This window comes from Chroicocephalus ridibundus, chromosome 11, assembly GCF_963924245.1.
Source record: "Chroicocephalus ridibundus chromosome 11, bChrRid1.1, whole genome shotgun sequence".
NCBI classification, from domain to species: domain Eukaryota; kingdom Metazoa; phylum Chordata; class Aves; order Charadriiformes; family Laridae; genus Chroicocephalus; species Chroicocephalus ridibundus.
The window spans coordinates 5,079,740-5,093,531 of NC_086294.1; positions in this window are offsets into that span (position 1 = coordinate 5,079,740).

Here is a 13,792-nt window from a genome sequence, read left to right on the forward strand (position 1 = left end):
GACATAATACCACTATTCATAGTTTGGCTATATACCAGGATTCCTTGAGTTGTACTTAGCTTTAAAAGTAGATTTTGCTGTAAGAATTTGCTTGTAGAAGAGCATAGAATGACAAGGTCATGAAGTCCATCACTTGTACTAAATTTGGCTTCATGGAGACAAATGCTTTTGCCCCACTTAGCTGTGAGAAGACACTCACTTTTCATGTTTCTTTTCAGCTGAGGTTGTATTTAGTCCCTAGCTTGCCCCTGTAACTGTGTATTTTGCTCTTAGAAATTTTTCTCCTGCTTATGACCTCATTAAAAGCTATTTTCCTATAGGGATTCTACAAATCCAGTAGTTACTGAAGCATAAATGTTTCCTAAGTGTGTAGTTTGTACAGTTTTGTTTATTGACATTTTTACTGTGCACTGCTGACCTTGTATAAAATGTAAAAGTGTGTTTTGTAAGTCTTACACGGAATGCTTGACTGCTAGCATAGATAAGTAATAGAGTAATTACAGCAAGTAGATGTGTTGGATTTTTTTTTTTAATCCCTGAAGAGGAGGCTTGTTGCCTTTCTCTACATAAAAACAAGTTATATTAAAAAGCCTTCTTAGTCTTACCCTGCTAATTGCTCAGTGTAACACAGGAGCTGACAAACGTTTTGCTAACTGTGCTTAAGAACCCAAATGCTATACAAAGCAAGCAAGTAATAGCACCCTATTGAGAAGCAGCTGATTACTGGTTATGTAAGTCATTTTTGGCACAATAGATCCAGGGTTCATTATAATCAAAACTTGTTGGAGCATTAGGGTTGGTGTTTTTTTTGGTTTGGGTTTTTTTCCCCATGTTCTTACTCTTCATTATTTAAGAACACTTATTTTTATATAATTTAAAGCCATATTACTTTATTTGCTAGTGCAACTTCATAAAAGCCCAGATTTATCTGCCTCCACGTTTTTCAGTTGGTAAACATTAAACTGTTCTGCTTTTTTGAGATGAGACACTTTCACCTTTAATTAAATGGAATTCATAAGCCTACATGTTTTAATTTATTACTGTGAATTCCAAGAGCAGTAATACTAATACCGAAGTTCTTTTGCAAGGAACTCAAGTAGCTCAATAATTACAGCAACAGATTGACTGCCAGTAACATGCTGTTTCTAATCCTCTCTAAATTATTAGTGACTGACCTCATCCCAATCACTTCATCTCACTGTTTCAGTGATCTCAGCTAAACAAAGATGTGTTTTGCATTTTTCTTACCAATCTAACCTTAACTAGCCTTCTACGGCTTCACATGATTACTTGACAAATCTATAAAGTAGGTGTGAAAGTCTTTTTCAAATACAAACTTACAGGTACTCCCTTATAAGAACTTTCCATTACTTTTATTTAGCTTCGTTACTTTTTTTTCACTACCTGCTTAAATAGGTCAGGAGACTCACAATAAACTTTCTGGCTTTATGAAATCAAAGTGTCCAATTATGAAAATATTATAAAAATATACATACTTCAGTACATAAATTCAGAGCTAAGCTATGATGGAAACTTACATTATGACTTGACAAGCATCTTGTAGACTACGCTTCACTTTTTCCTGATTTGCACTCTTGGTTGTTTTTTTTTTTTGGAATAACAAGTCAAATTAGACATGTCTTTCAAGTTTTTTGCATATCCATGGCTAAAGTCATAACTGAACAGTTTTGCTAAAAACAAGAAGATAATGATAGAAGTTTTATGATATTAAGTTTATGAGTTTGATTTTTTGTTTGTTTGTTTATACCTGGTAGCTCAAGAACTTGATCACGTAACAAGTTTACAAAATCAACACGTAATAGAATCTGGAGCATGCTGTAACTCAATTTCATTTTAACTTTTCCTTCTTTAAAGGGTATCTAGACAAGTCCCTGTAACTTGATATTGAGATATCTGTTGTTATCAAACCATAATTTAATGGTGGTTCAGAATCACCACTGCTTTTTTTTTTCATACATTGTGAATTTAATTAACTGACACCAGTTCTCATTCAATCTATTGCACTTTGATAACAGTATTAAGTATTTTAAAGCTGCATTTTGTGATATAGAAATATACATATAGACATTACCATTAACACTGCTAATTATACAACCATTAACTTACCCAAACATTTTACTGCTCTCTAAAACTACTTAAAAATTATTATAATTTATGAATATTTTTTTTATATACTCACTAACAGCAGAGCTTCCCTAATGCAGTCATCTCCTTTTTAACATCCCCGCTGCCATGGTAGTTAATATACCTGGTGTTCTAGCCACGTAGCTTTTGCAACCCTGATTCTCATTCCTTCCAAATTAGGACGAGTGTCAGGACATGCATACCTTCCCGACCTGCGACCCAGCTGTCGTTAATCACCAGCACCACCTGGCGGGTATCTGCCTTAATTACTGTTTCCTTGTATGGTTTGCAGTCTCCGCGTAGGTGGGACAGTACTCCTTTACTACTCTTCTAGAACTTTTCATTGTGGTGGTCAAAGACAAGTATTCTGAGAAGCAAGTAACAGTTATTAACTATTAATGAGAAAATTTTATTTAATGAAGTAATATAGCTTCATTTTGATAAAAGGTATGTTTCAAATTAATTTACGTGACTGCATCTTTTTTCAATAAACAGTTGGACAGGGGAATTATCTTTAATTTTGACAGAACTTAATTTTATACAGATGATCAGCTACATTCTGGACCATAATTTTAGCGCTGCTACTGTGCATTTCTAATCAAATGGAGTAAAAAGTTTAATCAGCTTTGCAAGCTGGAGGTCGTTAGCTTTTTCACCATCAAAACCAATTTAGCTTTCACCTGGACCTCATTTAAGGCCTACTATAAAACATCTTCACTTTCCCCAAAGACAGTTTAGGTGTTCTGTGTGAGTGAATGTGAAGGCCGAAGGTAAGGCTTTTCCTTCGTTGTTGGGTTGTTGTTTTGTTGTTTTTTTAATCTTTGCTGTTAATAATATGTAGTGTTTATTTAAGTGATATATTTCATCAAGTTATTTTTTATGAAGTAGTTTTGAAAATGCTAATTAGAGACTATATAGCTCTGATGCTTATGATGATGAAGAATAGAAGTAAAAAGACAAGTAAAGAGTGGTGTAAGAGCTGTGTTTCAGTATGTAAATATTTGATGGCTTAAGGAGTGTGTTTTACTTCTAAGGTGTGCTATTGTGTCATTAAATGTTCAAGGTAAGATTGTTCCTAAAGGGTCTAAATTAAGCTATAAATGTAATTCTATGTTATGCATAAAAGTGGTGTTGTAAGTTCTGTGAAACATGGATAACTTGTAAGAATCTTACATGGAAATGTATGTAATATAGCTAGTTATGTCTTTATTGATTAAGATTTATTGCTCTACAACTAAATAAAAGCTTGAACTGTAGAATACATAATTGGGATCAGGACTGTGAAACGTTAATTTTATTTTTTTTAAGCTTAGTTGAGTATTTTTATCCTAGGATGTAATAGGAAAGAGTAATGAATTGAGCTGTGGTTGTTTAGTTTTCTTTCAGTTCTAGGTTTTCCATATTTAAGACTTTTAACCAGCTTTTATTTTCTCAGAGTAAATACTTCTAATTTTACTTATAATGTTAATCCTTGGTCTCCTCTGTTCCCCTTAAAAGATGAACTCAAGCTCTTTATTAGGTAAAACTAAAGAGATGCTTTCTTATTCTTAAGAAAACTTATGTGGTACTGTTTGGAATTAAGTGGTCCTATTCTGATTGTAGGGACATATAACATGAAATGAGACCATGTGAAACTGATGTTTTAAAAGTTAACCAAGTTAGTGTTATCTGATACCTGCCTGCTCATATAGAGACTTAGCAGACTGAAGTTTTGTTGGTTTTGAGGGGTTTTGGGGTACTTTATGCACTAACTAATTTCACTTTAAGTCGCTTGCTTGCCTACCACTTAACAAGTGTACCATCAACTACAGCACCTGAATAGCTTCATTCTGGGACTGACAGGCTGAAAACGACCTGACCTGTTGAAGTCTTACTGGCAAGCAAATTTGTTTTCTAAAACTTTTGGAAAAGGTTTGTGTGAGGAAAAAAACCCAACAACTAAACCCACGAATGTGCATATGCACACACACACTCCCAAACATGACCCCAAAATCCACAACTTTTTGTGCATATTTTTTTTCCCCTAGTGTAATTGTTTTCCTCTTATACTTACTTTTGAAAACAAAATGAGAAATAAAAGCAATGAAGTGAGCAGTAATGAGTAAAATGGGACAATTTGGAAAGATGAACCAGAAGGATCTAATCACTTGAATATGTTCTTGGTGTTTTTGCCTAGCCTGGTAAAATATGCTGATGCTTTTAGTCCCAATTTAAATTGCCTCATTATTATACTAATAGTTTTACTGCCAGATCAACAGCATAAAGTCTAATTATAATTTAAAGATTCTAAACACAATTTACTTTTATTTCATTGCTAAGTATTCATGCTGTATCTCAAAATACAGAACTGCTTCATCTTGTCAGTTTTGTCTTGAGTGCAAGATCTCACAAAATGCCTCAGTGAAGATGGCCTGTAACCATATTTGCACACTGTTTATGATTATAGTGTCTTTAATAATACAACTAATTCTTTTCCACAGACAGATTACATTACTGAATGGCCTGAAATGTGTGGGGCACGAAGCTTTCTGACCATGAAATTTGCTGTCTCACTTAGTGTGAAGCAGTGTATCACCCTTTACAAACTCTTACTGTAGTTAAACTTAGCCTATATAATCTACTAGGCCTTAGGTAGATTCATCTTGGGTTTTTAAATCCAAATCTACCTCTTCAGAAAACCAGTATCACTCTATACTAATTATGATGTCATGCTAAGATATCAATTTGCATATGTTTTCTTGCCCAAGTCTGAACTTGGGCAATGTTTACAAGAAAATGCCAGTGTGAATTTGGGCTAATTGCCATAGAATGTTAAAGCAGAAATGCAAGCAGTTCTGAGCACTGAAACACTTAAACTATCTAGGCTCCCTTTTAGGGATTAACTCAAAATTAGGAAAGGAGCATCATGGTTACATTGTTCAGCACTGGGGACCAGTTTTTGGTGGACTGAGTCTGCTCCATTATAGAATGTCTTAAGATGTGCTTACTTAACACAAAGTTTTGGGGTGTTATTTTCTGCTCATTAGTTTAGTGGGAAGGGAAGCAGTAGTTCTACTTGGAAGGTTCTCACTTATGAAGAGGAAGGTGAAAAAGAGGTTAAAGCATAAATGAATGCAATAGAAAAAAAACTGATCCCAGTTAAAATGTAGCAATTTACATGTGTTCTTTACTCTTTATCATGATAGTGTACTTTGTGTAGCTGGGAAAAAGTACTATCAAAAGGTTGATTTCAACATTGTTTCCTTGAGTGCTCATTGCTTTTGAAATATTTGTTTATTGCATATCTTGTATTTTCCTCTTGGGTAGTACCAGATCCATAAAATACACATGTATATATTTTGAAGCTACTTGTTAAACTTTTTGATGATCTTGGTAAACCTTACAAACACAGTAACAGCTCTGTGGTAGAGGTATTGTACCCTTTTTCATATGGCCAAAATAAAGCACTGAAATTGCCCTTCTGAGTATAATTAATCAGTGCATTGAAAAGCTTTTGGTTACTTGGTCTTTTCCTTTAGAAACAAATAATATATTCATATGTTATTCCTATTATATAGACGTATAAAACTTGAAGTACAAAATAGCAGGAACTTTTATGCATAGGTTCATTAAATAATTATTTATTCTTGATCATAGCAATGAGAACATAGCTAATGCTTCTGATAAACATTTGGGATCAAATCCTCTTTATTTTAAGTGTTAACAGATTTTTTTTCACACTGATCATATCAAAGAATAGCAATATTAAGATTGCAATAAGCATACTTTTTTCCTGTGGTATGCAGGATGTCTTTGTAATGTCTCAGGATGCTTTAAATTAAGTGTATGCTGATTTGAGCAGCTGGGATCTGGCTTTGGTTTAAATGATCCTATTTAGATGAGTAATAGGACTTAGGAAATATTTCTGAAGATAGCTATTTTAAAGCATGCCACTGACTAAATAATGAACCACTGGATGTCACTGTGTTTCTCCAAGTGCAAAGCACAATATTATTTTATTTGTTACTATGATAAAGTATTAAGGTAGGCAATTACTGGTTTTGACTTTTCTGATAGGCATGTCTTTACATAAGAAGGGATTATGAAAAAGTCAATATGGCTAACAATGGTTACAGACAAGACATTTCAAGTGGTAAAATAGCGAAGAACCTTTCATATTGTCTGACCTGAAGTACCCAATATAGGGAACTTGGTTAGGAAACTAGAGTCTGTATAGGAAATAGCGGGACAGATTACTACAGAAAAGCTGACTCATGAATTGGACCTTACCTTTCTCTGTTTCTGATATGAGTAGTCTAAAATTAGAATACAAGTACCATTCTATTTCAATCTCTCCTGAAAACCTTTTTGTATTTTATCATTAACATAATTGTGCATATCTTCTCTTCATGAGGCTTGCATTCATATTGTTTAGTTACAGTTATGTTATCTTTTAATATCTTAGTGTTTATTGTATGTTGGGTACTATTTAAATGAACTATTTTTATGACAGATTGGTGCTTTGCCTTTAGACTTTATTTCATTCTGGCTTATTATTCAAGGTTGAACAGGGGAAAACCGTGTTCTGCCTGTGTAGTTCTGTGATACTTGGTTTTCAGTAACTTCAGAGGGAAGTTTCTCTTAATAAAATCCTTCGCAGACAGGCCACTGATGCCAATTAAGTTAAATCTTGTTTCTTTTCATGTTTATTTAAAAAATGTAGCCTGTTAGGTCATACAAAAGAATTGCCACTTAAAGTCTTACTACAGTTTAAATGTCATAGAAACAGATGCAATCATGAAAACAGCATCTAATGTGCCATTATTTTGTTGCAGGATGTAGTATCTACGTGAGACGCTGAAGCAGATGTGGTTTCCCCAATTTACAGTGGAGTTCTGCATGCTCTGGGACTCAAGCTGAAGCTAGTGTTTGTTATCCCTTGCGCCTCTGCTATGAAAATATGGCAAATTGGATTAGTAGACCTGGTACTATTTCTTGTTGAATCAATTTAATTCCATTTAACTTTTTAATAGTTTCCATGTCACTTTTTAATTGCACTTTGCTTTCTGTGTGTCTCCTTGAATCTTGTATGTGTTCTTGAAACACTTGTTAGCTTTGTTAGCCTAACCAGCTTTTAAGCTGCGTTTTTTTATATATCCTTATATTAATTTCAGAAGGAATGTTTTTGATAAAGAAAATTCAAAGTTTGTGTTTGTATTCTTTGGCCTGCAGCCAAGATACTTCATCTGTCCACAGGTTGTTCTTCTCTTGGGTTTTTATGGATGCTTTTAAATGCCAACAGCTACAGACATGAAGCGATATTATTTGCATGAGCAACAAAATTCATGAGTCTAGGCTTCCTGTGTATTTATTTTATGATTGCTTCTAAGGTTTCTCTCTTGTCTGTTTGGGACATCCCTTGTACAGCTCTTGAGCTGATTTTCTCCAGCAATGGCAGGTGCTTTCTTTTCCACCTTGCTGCTTGCTTTCATGGAACTTGTGGACTTGGTTTTCTTATTGGTCTGCCAGCTGAGGTTATAGTCAGTAGCTGAGGTGAGGGAAGGAAAGATGCTAGTGCTGTGGTTCTGTGAACAATTTAAGCAAGCATAAACCTGTGCTACAACTGAAAGACTTGGTCATTTCTCTTACCTGTTCCTGCCTGCTTGCTTCTGTTGAAGAAGAATATTAGTAAAGGATTTCTGTAGCTCCTCAGTAAAATGACTTACATTCCAACTTCGGGCTGGATTAATGTTAATCATAATACAGTGTCAGATTCTGTGTAACTGTATGACTTTTCTGATTGAATGACTGATTGTGAAGATAGTGGTTTTTCTGGATGATGCCTTTTTAAGCTGTACATTTACTGCTGTATCATTTAGGCTTAATTAAATGACTTATGGGAAATCAGAATGTGGTGCAGGTGGTGGTTTTTCATATTAAATAATTATATACTGTATACATTTATTTTTCCTTTGACTTTTATATTCTAATGGTGTTTTAAGTGAATTTAGTCTTCAAAACAGAAGGTCAAAGCTCTTCCAAACAGGATCTTTATTCTCTGTAAATCCAAGCTGTGTAGAATAGTAAGTTCCCTGAGCAGTATGCTGTGGGGTTTTCTTGTGAATTGTGATACCGATTTTTTGCAAGCTGAGTAATGTTTTTGTTCAGTGTGATGTAGCAGAAAATAACTACATGCTATGAAGTGAAGGCTTTTATATGAAATCAAACTCTGTCTTATCAGTTGAAGAGATTTGTTTACAGTTAAGGTTTTGACATGCTAATATACATGTTATACTGTGTCAAAGAGCAAATAGATGTGGAAGAGGGTTTTACTATACCGAAGCTGAACCAGATTTTTGTATGAGGAAATTTCTCCATAGGTCAGACCCTCTGAATTAAATTTGTCAAGCTGTATAGAAATGCAGGTTGTGCAGGGTTCTGGAAAAATAAGCCCTTTGCTCTTTCCTATTAAGGCAGGAACCTGTAGAGCAAAAAATAGGACTTAGTCGTGTTCTTACAGAATATTTGTAAACTGCATATTCATTAGCAGATAATTCTTTAGGTAAGCTGCTTGCATTACAACTAAGTTCCATTTCAGATTTCATGGGCCCAGACAATCAAATAGGGTATAGTTTTATTGTAATCTAGACTGGCACTGCTGGTCTAGCTTGCATGTTTGTTTCAGCTGATCAGAGAATAACACATTGTCCAGTGAGCTTTTTTCTTCTTTTCTGAAGTAGAATAGTACTAGACATCCAGTAAAGGGTGCTTGTTTGTGTCAAGCACATTGGAAAAAGGCTTATTTAAAATATTGTTATTGCTCCATCCATCAGTTTATTATTATAGTAGAGATGGATTCTGCAGAGGTGGAAATGACTGTTACAAATATTGTCAAAACAAGAAATGAAGAACACTGCATTAGTCTTCCTCCAACATCTAGGAAGACAGGTTCTGCAGTCTTCTCCTTTAAAGCATAGTACTATATTGTCTTGGGGCATTTACCTCATCTCATGGAAGCTGACAGGTTTTTTTGCTTTTAGCTTTCCTGCAAGTATGGTTAACCTTAGAGTGACTATTGAAATACATGGCAGTTTACTTGTCATAAATGTACCATTATTTATTACTCTCACTAAATTATTCATACTTGCAGCATACAATGGGGCTGGCTGCAGCTTTCACCTTGCTGGGTGCAGCTTTCTCCAAGTTGCCCAATTTTGTTTTGACCGCACTGGAGTGAAATTCAACAGCTGCTTCATGCTTACTTAGGACTTCAAATTGCTATTCACTTGGATAAAAAGCAAAATTACATTGCTAAGGTAACACTTGCAGGCAATAAAACATTGTAATGTTAGTTGTTCCTATATACCCAGGATAGTAATTCTTGCAAAAGACAACAATAAGGGATCAACTGGGATGTTTTACCCAAGTCTTAATTTCATAAAAGCTTCTGCTTCCCAGAGGTTTTCCATAAAGCCATTTAGAATAAAAGCCCTTTTGGATATTACTAGTTGAATTAATATTTCTAATATTTCAAAAAAATTTTCTGTAGTTACCTTCAGCATTTTATCAGTCTCCTCACTCTCAGCAGAAGCTACATGCTTATCAGTAATTGGTCATTTTAAAAACCATAATCTGCTTTCTTAGTTATGAATTAATCCATTCTGATAAGCCTTTGTGTGTAATCAATACTTGACCCTTGTTTATTCTCTATCTATAGATCTTTTGATTGTCTAAATTACATGTTGACACAGAAGAGTCCTGTAACTGTAAACCTAGTGGAAACCTGTTATTCAGCCATAAGGCATTATATAGCTATACACATGCATACTTTTCACACTGTAGGTGGGTAACCAGACAATAATGTATTTGTCACTGACTTGTTCCAAAATATGATCTAATGTGATCTTTCTGATTTGTCTTTGGTGTTGAAAGAGTGTATGAAAAAGAGGAGAAAGAGGGGAGGAAAAAAGCATGTCTTGCATAAAACAAACCATACTGCTTTTTTGTCATCTTACAAATAGTCTTGCATAGCAAAGCTCAGTTCCAAAGGAAGTAAGGCACTTCTGTTGCCTTGAGGTCTTTTCAGTGATGTAAAGTATTACTGATTTCTTCTAGATACATAATGAATTAAAAGGCAAGGTTGTCAAAATCAAAGATGTAAAGCTTTAATCTTCACAGACCTCAAGCTGGATCTTTAGTATCCATTATTGCGAATTTAAGCTCCAACAAATTTCTTTAGAGGTTTGCTCGGTCCTCAAATATTGTTTTCTGAAGCTAGATAGCTGCATGTCAGAAGTTATACTGAAACTGGTTTTAATCTAGAATTTGCAGTAGGACTGTTTCCAAAAGGTACTATTATACAAAAATTAGTGGTAACTTCTAAATGATCTCATGAATTTATTTGTATATAAGTATGCTTCCAAAAAGTACATTTACAAGAGACTTATTTGCAACAGGCATGTACAATGAGCTACTAGATTTCTGTTCAGTTGCCAAGAGCTTTTTCCAACTGCTGCACTTAAGAGTTAAGTCTTCATTGCTTCTTTGAGTTTCAGTGGTATTGAATGCTATGCTGCGCACCAACTTTGAACGCAAAAATTAAAGCCAAATGTAAAAGGATCATAATCAATTGCCAGGTTTAGATGAAGAGATGATTCATTTGGCTGCTTACACTATTGGACCTGGAAGCTGTTCATTGAAAAGCTCCCATCACTTCTTGGGGGAAAAGTGTGCAAGTTGTGTAGTTAATTAGGACAGATATCCATTACCTAATGCTTCTGCTGAGGTTGTTTATTTTACATACTTAGAGGATTTTAACATGAAGATTTTAACATAATTCTTGAGGTATAGAGTCCTTACAGTTGACAACATTTGTTTACTCAAGCAATTCACTAGCAATATAGTGTGACCTTTGAGTATTGCAGTCTGTTGTCTAGTTATATGCTCATCACTATTTTTCTAATTTTGACTACAAAATTTTTAAAACCTGTATTTGAGCACAAAAGCTCTTTTGAAACCCTATGCATTTTATATCTCTCTTCTCTGGCTCCCGATTTAGTATTTGTATTGTATTGAAGCTCAGTGACTGCAAGAAACTTCAGGCCTTAAGAAACAGACACATTTTAAGTTCTCCATACTTAAATTTCTAGCAGGAAAAAAACTCAGTCTAGGGGTTTTATCTGTGACTTCAGTTACCTTAGCATTAGATTTTCAGCTACATCTCCCTGCTATTATCTCACTTGCAATGAATTTTCTTGTTGAGCTTGGTCTCTAGCCATAATTCTGGAAGATGAACAGCCGAATTTGATCTTTCTGAATTTAACCATATCACTATATGTGATCCTAAAATTAAATTCTTGGCTACCCTATGCTTATCCTCAATTCAGTGTACTCTTATGGTTCCAAGGTTTTCTAATGCTGCTGATCAGCTGAACAATTAATGAAAAGTATAATGAAGGCTGAACTTAAAATTCATAAACTTCTCATCATGAAATGTGAAACTAATAAAAGAATAGCTATGAACATAATATGATGTTATTGAGTAACTGAGTCCAGTATATTAGAAACCTTCTGAAATAGAAGAGCTACTGTGCTTAAAGTTGGCTTGAACTCAAAAGATTCATGCCTCTGGAAATACAGTGTATAGACTTAAGCAATTGCTCTGCTGGCCATTGCTTTGTTTTCTATAGTGAGGGAATAGGGTGGGTCTATAGAACAAGCTACACTTTCACTGTAAATCTTTCACAGAGTTGGTATTGGGTATGTTACTCCCACTTCTGTCCTGTCATATTACACAAGTACAGTATGCTACCAACTAGAATAACAGAAATTACCTAATCCTTAAGTAATATGTAGGTCCTAACTTAAATTTAACAACTTCTCTGATCTTAGATCAGTTACATAAGGTAATTTTGAATTTTTTTAAAAAACTTTTCATTTCTAGTGTGAACTGTTTTGGCAGTTGCTTCCCAGTTTGAGAACACAGGCCCCAATTAAGGCTTCTCCTTAGGCAAACTTTAAATGTGATGGGAGGAGTATGAAGTCTCATCCACTGAGTTGTTTACCGCAGGTTTTATTTTATTTGAGAGTGCTTAGGCTGACTCCTTATATATGTTTTTAATGATTCCTACTTTTCCTTCAGGGGAATAAAATCAAATGTGCTTAATTTTTAGGCACAAAACTGGCAAAAGTTTATGTAATTAATACTCCTTCCAGCAGAATATGAATTAAAATGAATTGAAGCACATTGGGTTTAATCTCTTTGGCTGACATCTTCAAACAAGTGAAGTGTTTGAAATAGTTACGTGTTGAGCATCTGCCTCTCCTTAAGAGTCCTGAAGATCCCAGCCTTCAGTATAGTCATTCAGATTCTGATGTATCTTGGCTAATAGACAATTTGTTGTTTTCTGATGCTTTTAGCTCACTATGTGCAACTGATCTGCAGCATAGAACTTGCATTAACTCTTAGAGATGCGTCTTCCTTTGTCTTTGTATATAGTCATCTTGCTTCTGGAATTACAGGTGAGTGAAGCAAGTTTAAAAAGTACAACATGGAAAGCAGCTGCTAGTAGCTGATGAACTGTTTCATTAAAAATATATTTTTGTTGAGTAGAACTGCTGAGGAGAGGGACCTAAAACTTTCTTCATATAGCAAACTTCTCAGCAAAAGGCATTTGGATTATTAGCAATTAGTTTGTAGTGGAGACTGAATGAGAGGAGAATTTATATTTAAATTGCCATTCATAATTTGCTCTGTCGTTGGTTTGTTTTTTTTCAGGTAGAGAAACTTCTGTTGCCTTAACACAGGTCTTGGCAGACAGCTATTTGAAATAATCAAGGTGTGCTTTAGTTTGTAGGTATTTGGGATATGGTTTGGAATGACCAGAATGCATGTATAGGTCTGGCATAACTTTAATACCAAGCTGGGAATTACTGTGCTTACACTGAATATAAGGCCTGTATTGGCAAACCTAGCTCTTACTAATATTTTTAATAGCTTGCTATTACATATTTTTCCTCAAGCATGTTGTGTTAGCAAAAGGTTAATGAATAACTATAGTTACAAAGGAAAGTGTAGCTATATGTGCATGCTAAAGCTGTTTCTTCTGAGATTTTGCTGGAGTCCTACATGTTTGTATTTATAAAGTATGAAAGTATTAGAGATTAGTTTATACTGATGTCCAGTTGGATTTCAGTACAATAGTTGGTTGAATGTAAGTACTAATGGTGGAGAATTAAACTGATAATTTTCAAGTACTGTAAAATTAAGGATTCCAAATGAAAGTCGGGATTTGTATCCCAATCTAGTTGAAGGGTTTACTTGATGATGAGTTTTCAAAGTGACTTACACAATGAGAAGTGAAATGCATGTTTCCTAGTGGAAATGGAAATAGTTACCACCTAAAGCAACAGCTCAGCTATCTTCAGAATCTGTAATTGATGGTCTATTTTACAGAAAGTGGTATGGCCTTAGTAACTAATGTTAAGTAAAACTCTTGTGAGATTTGATGATCTTTTAATCAAACATTCACAAATACCTCATTTTAAAGCAACTTACTTCTCAATATTAAATGTGCAAGCAAGGCAGAAGAAACCATATTGAATACCCAGTAGCTTTGTGCTGCTGTTTTTCCTGAGGTTTTGGTTTTTTATTATTCTTTATCTGCAG